Consider the following 12,802-nt stretch of genomic DNA (forward strand, 5'->3'; position numbering starts at 1 on the left):
GACACATAGATCAATGGAACAGAATAGAGAGCCTAGAAATGGACCCTCAACTCTATGGTCAACTAATCTTCGATAAAGCAGGAAAGAATGTCCAGTGGAACAAAGACAGTCCCTTCAACAAATGGTGTTGGGAAAACTAGACAGACACGTGCAGAAGAATGAAACTGGACCATTTCCTTACACCACACACAAAAATAGACTCCAAATGGTTGAAAGACCTCAATGTGAGACAGGAGTCCATCAAAATCCTAAAGGAGAACACAGGCAGCAACCTCTTCGACACCACCTGCAGCAACTTCTTCCTAGAAACATCGCCAAAGGCAAGGGAAGCAAGGGCTAAAATGAACTATTGGGACTTCATCAAGATAAAATGCTTTTCCACAGCTAAGGAAACAGTCAACAAAACCAAAAGACAACTGAGAGAATGGAAGAAGATATTTGCAAATGTCTTATCAGATAAAGGGCTAGTATCCAAAATCTATAAAGAACTCATCAAACTCAACACCCAAAGAACAAATAACCCAATCAAGAAATGGGCAGAAGACATGAACAGACATTTTCCCAAAGAAGACATCCAAATGGCCAACAGACACATGAAAAAGTGCTCCATATCGCTCAGCATCAGGGAAATACAAATCAAAATCTCAATGAGATACCACCTCACACCAGTCAGAATGGCAAAAATTAACAAGTCAGGAAACGACAGATGTTGGCGAGGATGCGGAGAAAGGGGAACCCTCCTACACTGTTGGTGGGAATGCAAGCTGGTGCAACCATTCTGGAAAACACTATGGACGTTCCTCAAAAAGTTGAAAATAGCACTACCCTACAACCCAGGAATTGCACTGCTGGGTATTTACCCCAAGGATACAAATGTAGTGATCTGAAGGGGTATGTGCACCCCAATGTTTACAGCAGCATTGTCCACAAGAGCCAAACTATGGAAAGAGCCAAAATGTCCATCAACAGATGAATACATAAAGAAGGTGTGGTGTGTGTATGTGTGTGTGTGTGTGTGTGTGTATACATACACACATATACAATGGAATATTATGCAGCCATCCAAAGAAACGAAATATTGCCATTTGCAACGACATGGATGGAAATAGAGGGTATTATGGTATTAGGGTATATTGGGTATATAATATTAGGGTATTATGCTAAGCAAAATAAGTCAGTCAGAGAAACACAAGTATATAATCTCACTGATATGAGGAATTCTTAATCTCAGGAAACAAACTGAGGGTTGCTGGAGTGGTAGGGGGGGTGGGAGGGATGGGGTGGTTGGGTGATAGACATTGGGGAGGGTATGTGCTATGGTGAGTGCTGTGAATTGTGTAAGACTGATGAATCACAGACCTGTACCTCTGAAACAAATAATATATTATATGTTTAAAAAAAAAAAAGAAGAAGATAGTAGGAAGGTAAAAATAAAGGGGGGGAAATTGGAGGGGGAGACGAACCATGAGAGACTATGGACTCTGAGAAACAAACTGAGGGTTCTAGGGGGGAGGGGGTTGGGGGGATAGGTTAGCCTAGTGATGGGTATTAAAGAGGGCATGTATTGAATGGAGCAGTGGGTGTTATATGCAAACAATGAATCATGGAACACTACATCAAAAACTAATGATGTTAATGTATGGTGATTAACATAATAAAATAAAATTTAAAAATTAATAAATAAATAAAAATATTTCCTCACAGTATGTTGCTTCTATTTCACTTTTTTTAATACTATCTATCAGTAATTAGGTGTTTTTTATTTTAATGGGGTACAATTTTACAATGTTCTTCTATTAAGAATTGTGCTTGTGCCCTGCCTAAGAAACTGTTGCCTTCATTTTTTTCCTGTGTATTCTTCTGTAAGATTTATAGTTACAGATTTAAAATTTAGTTCTATAATCCATTTTGAGTTAACATTTGTGTGGAGGGTTAAAGTTTTGATATCTCCTCAAATAAATATAAACTTGTTTCAGGGCCATTTTTAAAAATTAAAAAAAAATACTTCTAAATAATAAGTGGTCAAAGAAAAAAGAAGGAAAAAGAAATGAGCTATCAAGTCATGAAAAGATATGAAGGAGTCTTAAATGCATATTGCTAAGTGAAAGATGCCAATCTGATAAAGTAATATGCTAAATGCTTTCCACTATATGCTATTGTGGAAAAAGAAAAACTACGGAGACATAAAAAGATCAGTGTCTTTTTTTTTTTTTTTAAAGATTTTATTTATTTGACAGAGAGAGACACAGCGAGAGAGGGAACACAAGCAGGGGGAGTGGCAGAGGGAGAAGCAGGCTTCCCGCGGAGCAGGGAGCCCGATGCAGGGCTCGATCCCAGGATCCTGGGATCATGACCTGAGCCGAAGGCAGCCGCCCAACTGACTGAGCCACCCAGGCGCCCCAAAAAGATCAGTGTCTTAATGTTCACTGGTCTTTTATTCTGTAGTGTGTAATCTGCTATTAATCCAATTTAGTGAAATTTTAATTTTGGAGTGAAATTTTAATTTTGGACACTATTTTTCATCTCTAAGAAGTTCCATTTACTTCTTTTTTATATCTTCCTTTTTTAAATTTTTATACATCCTATGCATAACACCTTTTTAATATTTTTGTCTGACAAATTCCATCATCTTAGTAATTTCTTTAACTGCTTCTATTGATTTTTTCTTGATGATTTTGCATTATATGTCTTTCTTTATATATCTATTTTTAATTGGACAACTCCTTCTCTCCTTAAATCAGCAAGATTCGTAAAATCGGTATGGACTCTCCTTTCTTATGCTGCCACCCATAAATATCCCCCAGACAGTAAGCCTGGTCAAAAGGAAGGCCCAACATATTTCTCTTCTCTCAGGGAATCTCAGTTCTGTGCTACCTGGTGTTTGAAAACAGTGGTTTGGTTTGGTGTCCATTTTTTTTCTACATTTTTCTGTGGAGAGGGTAATTGCATACTAGTTATTCCCTTAGGGCCAGAAGCAAAAGTACACATTTCTTTCTTTATTCAATTCAACATTATAAATATTTTTTTCTATTATATGAGTTAGAATTGAACTTGGCTACAAGTAACAGAAAACCTAAGCTACAATGGTTTAACCATGAAAGGATTCTTTTTTAATAGGCAGAAGACACGAATAGACATTTTTACAAAGAAGACATACATATGATCAACAGACAGATGAAAAGATGCTCAATGTTACTCATTATCAGGGAAATGCAAATCAAAACTACACTGAGATATCACCTAAAATCAAAAACACAAGAAACAAGTGTTGGTGAGGATGTGATGAAAAAGGAACCCTAGTGCATTGTTTGTCGGACTGCAAACTGGTGCAACCACTGTGGAAAACAATATGGAGTTTCCACAAAAAGTTAAAAATAGATCCACTTTATGTTCCATTATTTGCACTACTGGGTATTTACCCAAAAAATACAAAAACACTAAATCAAAGGGAGACTGGCATCTCTATGTTTATAGCAGCATTATTCACAATAGCCAAATTATGGGAGCAGCCTAAGTGCCCATCAATAGATGAATGGCTAAAGAAGATGTGGTGTGTGTGTGTGTGTGTGTGTGTGTATTATTTGGCTATTAAAAAAAAGAAATTAAATAATAATAAAATAGAAATAGAAAAAAGAAATAAAATAAGAATAAAATCTTGCCATTTGTAACAACATGGATGGAACTAGAGAATATAATGCTAAGCAAAAGAAGTCAAAGACAGACAAATACCATATGATTTCACTCATATATGGAATTTAAGAAAAAAATGAGCAAAGGAAAAGAAAAAGACAAACCAAGAAACAGACTCTTAATTATAGAGAAGAAACTGATGGTTATCAGAGGGGAGGTGAGTGGGGGGATGTGAAACAGGTGATAAGGATTAAAGAGTACACTTGTTACAATGGCACTGGGTGATGTATGAAATTGTTGAATTACTATATTGTACACCTGAAACTAATATAACACTATATGTTAACTATATTGCAATTAAAATTTTAAAAAAGAGCAAGGGTTCTTTTTTCACACAGCTATAAGATCAGAGACAGGTAAAATAATTCTGTTATGCCAGACCCACAATGCCAACACAAATATAAGCTCCTTAGAAAATACGACCACCCTCATTATTGCTGTCTTGTGAAGAAGGCAAAATGGTTGTTCTACCTTCATCTTTGTATCTGTGTTCCAGGAAATGAAGGGGAAAGACAGATGGTAAGTGCTAACTGAATGTGCTCCCACCTAGAAACTTCTTCTCATGTCTCATTGACCAAAATTATTTCACATATCTACCCCTTGGGATAGGGAAAGCTAGGAGGTATAAATCTGTTGAAACCCAGAACATTGCCAACATTTCATATCAAACAGAACAATCTGGAAGCCACATTTCATTAAATATTCTACAACATTTGCAGTATGTGGATTGCATTCTATAGTATAGAAATACTATAATCTTAACTGACTCCATACAATTCAACATTTAGATGTCACCTCAGGTCTCAAGCATTTTTTAAATTTTTTTTAAAATTTTATTCTAATTCTTTTACTTATTATTTCTTTGAGAGAGAGAGAGCACATGGATGCATGCGTGAGGGGGGGCGGGGACTAGGAGGGGCTGAGGGAGAGAGAATCTTAAGCAGCTACACCCCCAGCACGGAGCCCGACGGGGCTCGATCTCATGACCCTGAGATCATGACCTGAGCCAAAATCAAGAGTCAGACGCCCAACTGACTGAGCCACCCAGGAACTGCCCCCCCACCCTTTTTTTAACAGGGCAATAAGTACAGGTGGTTTATATATAAACTCATTAATTATCAGGAAATGAGAAGCCATAGAAGTGAGAGAAAAGACCTAGTTTTTCTGGGGTTTTTCCTCACTCCTTGTCTCCTCATGTCAATGAAATAAATTATCTGTCTTTCATAATGATTTCATTTTTAAAGGAGTATGATAACCATAAGAATGAAAATTAGTCAACACACTTAATTCTAAACAGGTGGATAAAGATATAAAAAATCCTATCACTTTAAAGGTCCCAGACAATCCAAGATAGAATAAAGTATATTTTCTACATATGTGCTAAACTGCACAAATATCAATCATAGTATCAATGAACCACTGAAGCAAGCAGTTCATATAGAAGTAGCTTATCAATGCAAGCAGTTACTGACCATCCAAATAAATAGAGATAGCAAACTCACTGGTACTTGTCGGATCTTCAAAGGTTCCATAATCTCTTTCTTGTTGACTACATTTCTTAGTATTTGTAATGAAAAATTTCAGTGGTGTACAAGTGCATAAAACCCCAGAGACTATAATTCTGCAATGAGAATGAACATCTTAAAATCACAAAAAATAGAAAGGGAATTAAATAATCAAGCCAATTACAAACTCAGCTTTTCTTATCTGAGGCTAGGAAATCAAAGCCAGTTTAGAGAATTTAGGTACTACTATAAATGTTTTCTCTATTCTGCACAAATTTCCTATAGAAGTCTGAGGGATGAGCAAGTTGCAGCACTGCCTTATAGTGCCTGGTACATCTCCTGGCAGCTGAAATAAAATGAGTCAAATCTTGATGGAAGGACCCTGAAAAGGTTTCAGAGATGCTATTTGTAATACTCATGAATGATTAAATACAAAGAGAATACACTGAATTCTACTATACTTGCTCTTGCACGTTCAGACTCAGCATTAATGCTGTTGTAGGCCAAATGACATCACTTGCATATATTTTGAGGTATGCTCAGAGCCACATCATTTGGTCTGACAAAACTACTTCACTTAAAACTGCTGACCACGCATTGAGTATATTTTTTGGTCTTTGACCATCCATGATGACTTAGTTTAGCTATTATTCCCGAGTAATAGAGTCTATCTTTTTTTCTTGTTTTCTTTATATTTCCTGCCATTTTTAAAAATAGTTTCAAGATGAAAGCATCTGTATGGCAATAGGTCATCATCTATTACATATATTTACAAAGTTATAACCTGCTGTTTTAAGAAATGTGGTGGTATTTAATGGTGTTTAAGACTTGAGGGTTAAACTTTAGTTGAGATGAAGCCAAAAAGTGCCTTTTTATTCATTTACCATAGAGGGAGATGTTCATGAATCATACTGTTTTCACTGGTCAGGTTGTGAACATATATGTGTGCAATGACCATCTAATTTAGCATTTGAGAAGTAATTTCCATATCTAACTTATTTAATTGCATAGTTAGGTATTTTCCTATTACTAAGTCAATTCCTGCTTTGTAATGCCTTTGATAACTATCTTTAGCATGACACTCATGCCCACTCTGATCTGGCCTGTTTCTCTCTGTAGGCTCATTTCTTAACACTTCTTCTTCCCATGAAGTTGCTGTCAGTATAATGGTTCTCTCATATGTTTGAATCTTTGATCATATTGCATCTCCTTCCTGAAATATTTACCTTATATTGCCTGCCCAAGCCTTGTGAAGACCTACTTGTCTTTCTGTATTCTGGTGAAGTTTTACTCTTGGAATGAAGTCTTTTCTGGTTAGCCTATGGCCCATCTTAATAAAATGACCATGTCCTTCCTTGTGTTTTGCTTAACACTTAATAAATGCCCCTTGAGGGGTACCTGGCCGGCTCAGTCTATTAAGCATGTGACTCTTATTCTCAGGGTCATGAGTTCAAGCCCCACAATGGGCACAGAACTTACTTTAAAAATAATAATAGTAATAATAATAAAATAAAAAATACTTTTAAATAAAAATAATAAAATACTTTAAAAAATGAATGTCCCCTGAGTAAATGAATTAATATACAAAGAAATCATATTTGGGAGATAGCACTATCTTAAAATAAGTCTGCAGTTCCAACTAGATTTTTTTAATGTAAATGTCTGCTTCCAGGAAATTTTCAACAATTTTTAAAGAATTTGAATATCTTTCATGTGATAGAACGATGATTTGCCCAGTGTAGATTCAAATTAAATATAAGACATGATGCTTATGCCTAAAAAATTCAAAATATAATTGAGAAGACTAGCTTACAACATGGTTATTGTTAATTGTTCCAAAATATCAACAGTATAATGGGGCTTTAAAATATCTAATTACTAATGTCTGAAATAATATATTCCAAAATATTAAGGGACTTTCTGGGTCATATAATCATGGTAATTTTAGTTTTATTTTTCTCTATAATTTTCCAATTTTATAGGTTTCCTTCATTAAGGATGAATTATTTTGTAATGTTCAAAAGATAAAAATACACTCTTTCTAATAAAAAAAATGTAAAAGTTAAAAACATCACCATTTTAGTAATGCAGATTTGGAGCTAGAAAACACAAATTGATAAACAATATTTGAAAAGGCAATTTGGCAATATATCAAGGTACATAAAAATTGGATCATACTTTTTGACACATAATTCCCCACAAATACACTAAAAGTTATAAAAACAGAACAATGTCCATTATAATAATGTCGTTATAATAACTTAAGAAACAGATGCAAGACTAATGCTCCAAAATAAGTGAATGATTTAGATTTTATCATTTTGTTGAATTAATCTGCACTCATTAAAATAATAAAAACTACGGAAACACAGAAAAACATTAAACACTTAAAAACATCATAATATTTATTGTAAACTATGGCTACAAGAATATAAGGTAAATGTTGGTAAAGATGAAAAAATATGCAAAATAAAATATAAAGTTATAGAAGGTGCTATATTTTTGTTCTTTTTAAAATTTTTCTTTTAATGTCATGATTTTGTTGTTTTATAATTTGATTACTATAACAATAACTTTAAGTAGAAAGTGAAGGAAACTATGATGCAAATAAATCATTTTCTATTTTATTTTGTATTTTCAATGTAAATTTTAAATTCCTTATATATGAGCTGTGTTCATATTTAATGCATAAATCAATGTCACATATCCAATTTGTACTAAGTTTAATATTACCCTATATTATAATATTGCCATGCACATGGTATTATAATATTTAGAGCACTCCACTTTATGTTTATTCTAAGATCACCTAGCAGACATTTCATGAGTATATTTTGTGTAACTGACATAAATATCTTCAAATAAAACCACCAAAAATTTCACTAGGATATTTTTAATGTTCTCTCTCAAAATCTTACTACATTATCTCCTATAACTTCATCTCACTTCCTGGTTTATTGAATCTTAATCCATTATCAAATTTGGGAGAAGTCCATTGTTAAAAATTCACTCATTCCTTATATTGTCTGGCCATTATTTTGGTCATCTCTTAAGAAAGTCAATTTATAGAAATAAATATTTGGCTGTTTTTGAACAAAGTGAGAAGAGTCACAGAATCACTTTCGTGAAAGCAGGAAAGCAGGACAACCCTGGAAACCTAAGACTGAGACTAAGAACCTGGGCCTCTCTAAGTGTCTCTTTGCAGAGCATGTACACATCTAACACCAGACAGATAAAACTGGACAGGATGGCAGATGAAGGGGAAATTCCCCAGTGGAAGAACTGTTTCCCCACTCTTACAGAGCAGGTGTACTGAAGGCAGAAGAGATCAGAACTTGTTAATAGGACAAGCCAAAAAATTCAGGAATTTGCAAACTGAACAGGTGAAAATGTAACTGGTGATAATTGAAAGCTAATTATCGTCAGCTAGCAATTGGCAACCAGGTGTTCTGAGTCACCTAAAAGGCAAAGCAGGGAGGACTGTGAAGAAATTTGCTTTTGGCACAGATGAGATAAATGAATTTCCTGACTTAAGTTTCTGTATAGGAAAATGGTTAGTCTGTTTGTTGCTGCTATGTTTTAGCGTGCCTAGGAGCTAACCACCAAAGAGCAAGTGTTGCAAAGCTAAGTAATTATGGTTTGTGTATAAGAAGTGCCTTATATTTTTCTAAACTGCCTTTTTCCAATAAGTAAAGGCAGAAATATAGTAACCGCCAAAGCCACATCTGTTGGCTGTAGGCCATCCTGGGAGCATAGCTTTACTATTTAAGCAGTGCTAAATACAAAAAATCCTAGGAAACAAAGGCTCCAGGCCTATTGATACATTTTATATATTCCTCAGAGGCATTTTTTTTTTAGAAGCTGAAGATTATTAGATAAAGTTACATATTCAAAGTCATAAAGCTAGTAAACAGTAAATTTAGAATTTGTACTCAAAAATTCCTGACTCCAAAGTCCATGTCTTTTATTATACCATCTTGCTTTTTGATGGAAAATTTCCCTTGCTTAAAGCACTAACAGGCTTGGGGAGCCTGGGTGGTGGAGCTGGTTAAGCCCCTGACTCTTGGTTTCGGCTCAGGTCATGATCTCAGTCATGAAATCGAGCCCCGCATCAGGTGCAGTGGGGAGTTGGCTGGAGATTCTCTTTCTCTCCCTCTGCCCCTACCCCCTGCTCTTTCACACACTCTCAAATAATCTTTTTTTTTTTTTAAAAAAAGCAATAACAGACTTTCTTTTCCACATTAACTCCCTGTAACTCCAAATATCCCAAATTATAGGGCATCCCAACAATTTTTAATATTTATGTTCAAGTACCACATTTACATAGGAAAGCACACACATCATAATTATATTGTTCAATGAATGTACGTACATTCCATGAATGTTCAGTGAATGCATCCATCTAACTCTGCCCAGGCAAGAAGCAGAGCACTAGTAGCAGCTCAGAGACTCCTTTGTTCCCCCTCTCAGACACCACCTTTCCCCTCAACAGTAATCAGTGTCTGGACCCTAAAACAAGAGATGTTTCCTTCGAGGAACTGAATTTTATACAAATGGAACAATACAATTTGTACACTTTGTTTCAGCCTTCTTTCACTGCACACTATGTTTGTGAGATTTGTCCTTGCTTTGGGGTTATAAATGTGTTCATATTCATTGCTATCTAGTATTCCATTATATTAATACATCACAACATATTTATCCATTCTACCTTTGGTGAACGTTGAGGTGGATTCCAGTTTTTTAGTCTATTACTATTAATGCTGTGAACACTTTCTTTAATGAACATATGTATGCATTTCTGACAGTTACGTACCCAGATATGTTACTATTGAGTCATAGGGTTTCGCTAGTTTCAGGTTTTCCAGTTTATCAGTTCTCCAAAATGGCTGTACCAATTTACACTTCTACCAGCAATGCATGAGAGTTTCAGTTACTCCATAACCTTGCCAATTCCAAGTACATGTCATTTAGTTTTAGCCATTCTGGGAGGCAGCTGGAGCTCATGGATTTCAACTGAGACCTAATGAGGTTAAGCCCCTTTTCATATCTTATTTTGTCCATTTGAATATCGTCTTTTATAATGTACCTGTTTGAGTATTTTGCCCAATTTTATGTTAGTTTTTCCATCATTCTCTCATTGACTTATAGAAGACCATTATATATTCTCAATAAGAGTTCCTTTTGCCATATAATAATGACTTTTGGTGGGAAAAAAAATGTTTTAGTTTTATAAAAGTGTAATATAGCTTTTGGTAAAAAAAGCTTGGGTTGTTTTTTTTTTAAGATTTTATTTATTTATTAGAGAGAGAGAGAGAGAGCACAAGCAGGTGGAGCAGCAGAGGGAGAGGGAGAATCAGGCTCCCTGCTGAGAGAACCAGACTGGGGCTCTATCCCAGGACCCTGGGATCATGACCTGAGCTGAAGGCAGATGCTTAACCAACTGAGCCACCCAGGTGCCCTGGAAAAAAAAAAAAAAAAAAGGTTTTAATTTTATAAAAGTATAATATAGCTTTCTTATTTTTAAAACTTAGGTGAGAATTCTTTGTCTGCCCAAAGGCTGTAAGTAGGCTCCCTTATGATCATTTTTCTAAGAGTTTTCTCATTACTCCTACATTTTCCATTTTCACAGCACAAAAATTGTTCATAATCTCTTACATCTTGGGGCACTTGGGTGACTCAGTTGGTTAAGCATCCAACTCTTGGTTTCAGCTCAGGTCATGATCTTGGGGTCCTGAGATCAAGACCTCATCAGGTTCCACACTCAGTGTGGAGTCTGCTCGTCCTCTCCTTCCCCCTCTGCTCCTTCCCCCACTCACCCTCTCTCTCAAAACAAAAACAAAAACAACTTTATAATCTTACCATCTTTAGAAAATCTATAGAATCTCTATATCTCTTTTCTTATTACTGATATTGATATTGAAATTTTATAGCTCTTTCCTCTCTCCATTTGCCTTGCTAGAACTTTGTTAATTTTATTGATCATTATAAAGAATTAATTATTGGATTTCTTGACCCTCTCTATTTTAGGTCTGCTTATTATTTTTATTGATCTTTGCTATGATCTTTATTATGGCCTTCCTTCTATCTTTTTTTTTTTTAATTTGGTCCAACTTTATTTTCTGTGCAGTTTGCACTATCAAAGCTTTCGTGTTTTTCATTTTCTAGGGATAAAATCGTATTTACGTGAATTTCATTTTTCAAAATACATTTTTTTTCTGTATTAGATCTATTCTTTTTTTTTAACTTTTTTATTGTTGTTAATCACCATACATCATCAGTTTTTGATGTAGTGTTCCATGATTCATTGTTTGTGCATAACACCCAGTGCTCCATGCACAACGTGCCCTCTTTAATACCCATCACCAGGCTAACCCATCCTCCCACCCCCCTCCCCTCTAGAACCCTCAGTTTGTTTTTCAGAGTCCATCGTCTCTCATGGTTCATCTTCCTTCTATCTTCTTTAGGTTTAACTTACTGTTCTTTTTCTGATGTATTGGGATCAATACTTATTTTTACTCTTATTTTTAATATATTTATTTAAGGCTATAAATTTTTCTCTTAACCATCATTTGCTGCATTCTACAAGCTTTTTTTTTTTTTTTTTTAGTTCATGTCTTTTATTATTAACCCATATACAATTACTTGTCTTCTGGTTTGTTGAAGCAGTAAGTCAGACAACATTTGCCACAATAATGTCTGTCGAAGTGGCTAGCCATGAAAACTCCAGCACCACACTCATCTGAAGGGCACTCCCGACGAAGGTGACTGATTTTGCCATTCTCATCCACCTTATAGTATTTCAGGACGGCCAGTTTAACCTTCTTTCTCTTATGCTTATTCTTCTTGGGAGTGGTATACGACTTCTTCTTCCTTTTCTTAGCACCACCACGAAGTCTCAACACAAGATGAAGAGTAGACTCCTTTTGAATGTTGTAGTCAGACAAAGTGCGTCCATCTTCCAGTTGCTTGCCAGCAAAGATCAGTCTCTGCTGATCGGAGGAATTCCTTCCTTATCCTGAATCTTGGCCTTTACATTTTCTATTGTATCCGAGGGTTCAACCTCGAGGGTGATGGTCTTCCCCGTAAGGGTTTTCACGAAAATCTGCATTTTGGCGGCGGTTCCACGCAGATGGCGGATCGGAAAGGCTTCTACAAGCTTTTAAATGGTATTTTTTCATGATCTTTCAATTAAAATATTTTGTAAATTTCATTATGATTTATTTCTTTAACCAATAGCTATTTTAGAAAAGTATTGCTTAACTTACAATTTTTAATTTATCTTTATTTCCCTCTTTATTATTAATTTCTAGCTTAATTTCAATGTCAGAGACCATAATCTATAATATTTCAATTCCTAGAGATTTATTAAAGCTTGCTATATAAACGCTATGGGGTCAATTTTGACAAAATTTTCAAATGGCCTTGAAAAGATGGTGTATTTTGCAATCGTTGGTTATATAACACACATATTTTTCTGTTTATGTGTGTATATATTTATCTAAAATATAATTATATGCTTGTATATAAGATATATGAGTAAACTTGTATATTATATAAGCTTGTATTAATATAATTATATACTTGTTCATTATATTCTTTTTTTT

General features: G+C 34.9%; 1 pseudogene; it reads right to left on the reverse strand.

The window, feature by feature from the left end:
• Positions 1 to 11,785: 11,785 nt before the first annotated feature.
• Positions 11,786 to 12,338, reverse strand: LOC145716553 (ubiquitin-ribosomal protein eS31 fusion protein pseudogene; annotated as a pseudogene).
• Between the last annotated feature and the right edge of the window lie 464 nt (positions 12,339 to 12,802).

The sequence above is a fragment of the Leptonychotes weddellii genome, chromosome 12 (genome assembly GCF_054177405.1).
Source record: "Leptonychotes weddellii isolate Sample4059 chromosome 12, ASM5417740v2, whole genome shotgun sequence".
Taxonomy (NCBI): Eukaryota; Metazoa; Chordata; class Mammalia; order Carnivora; family Phocidae; genus Leptonychotes; species Leptonychotes weddellii.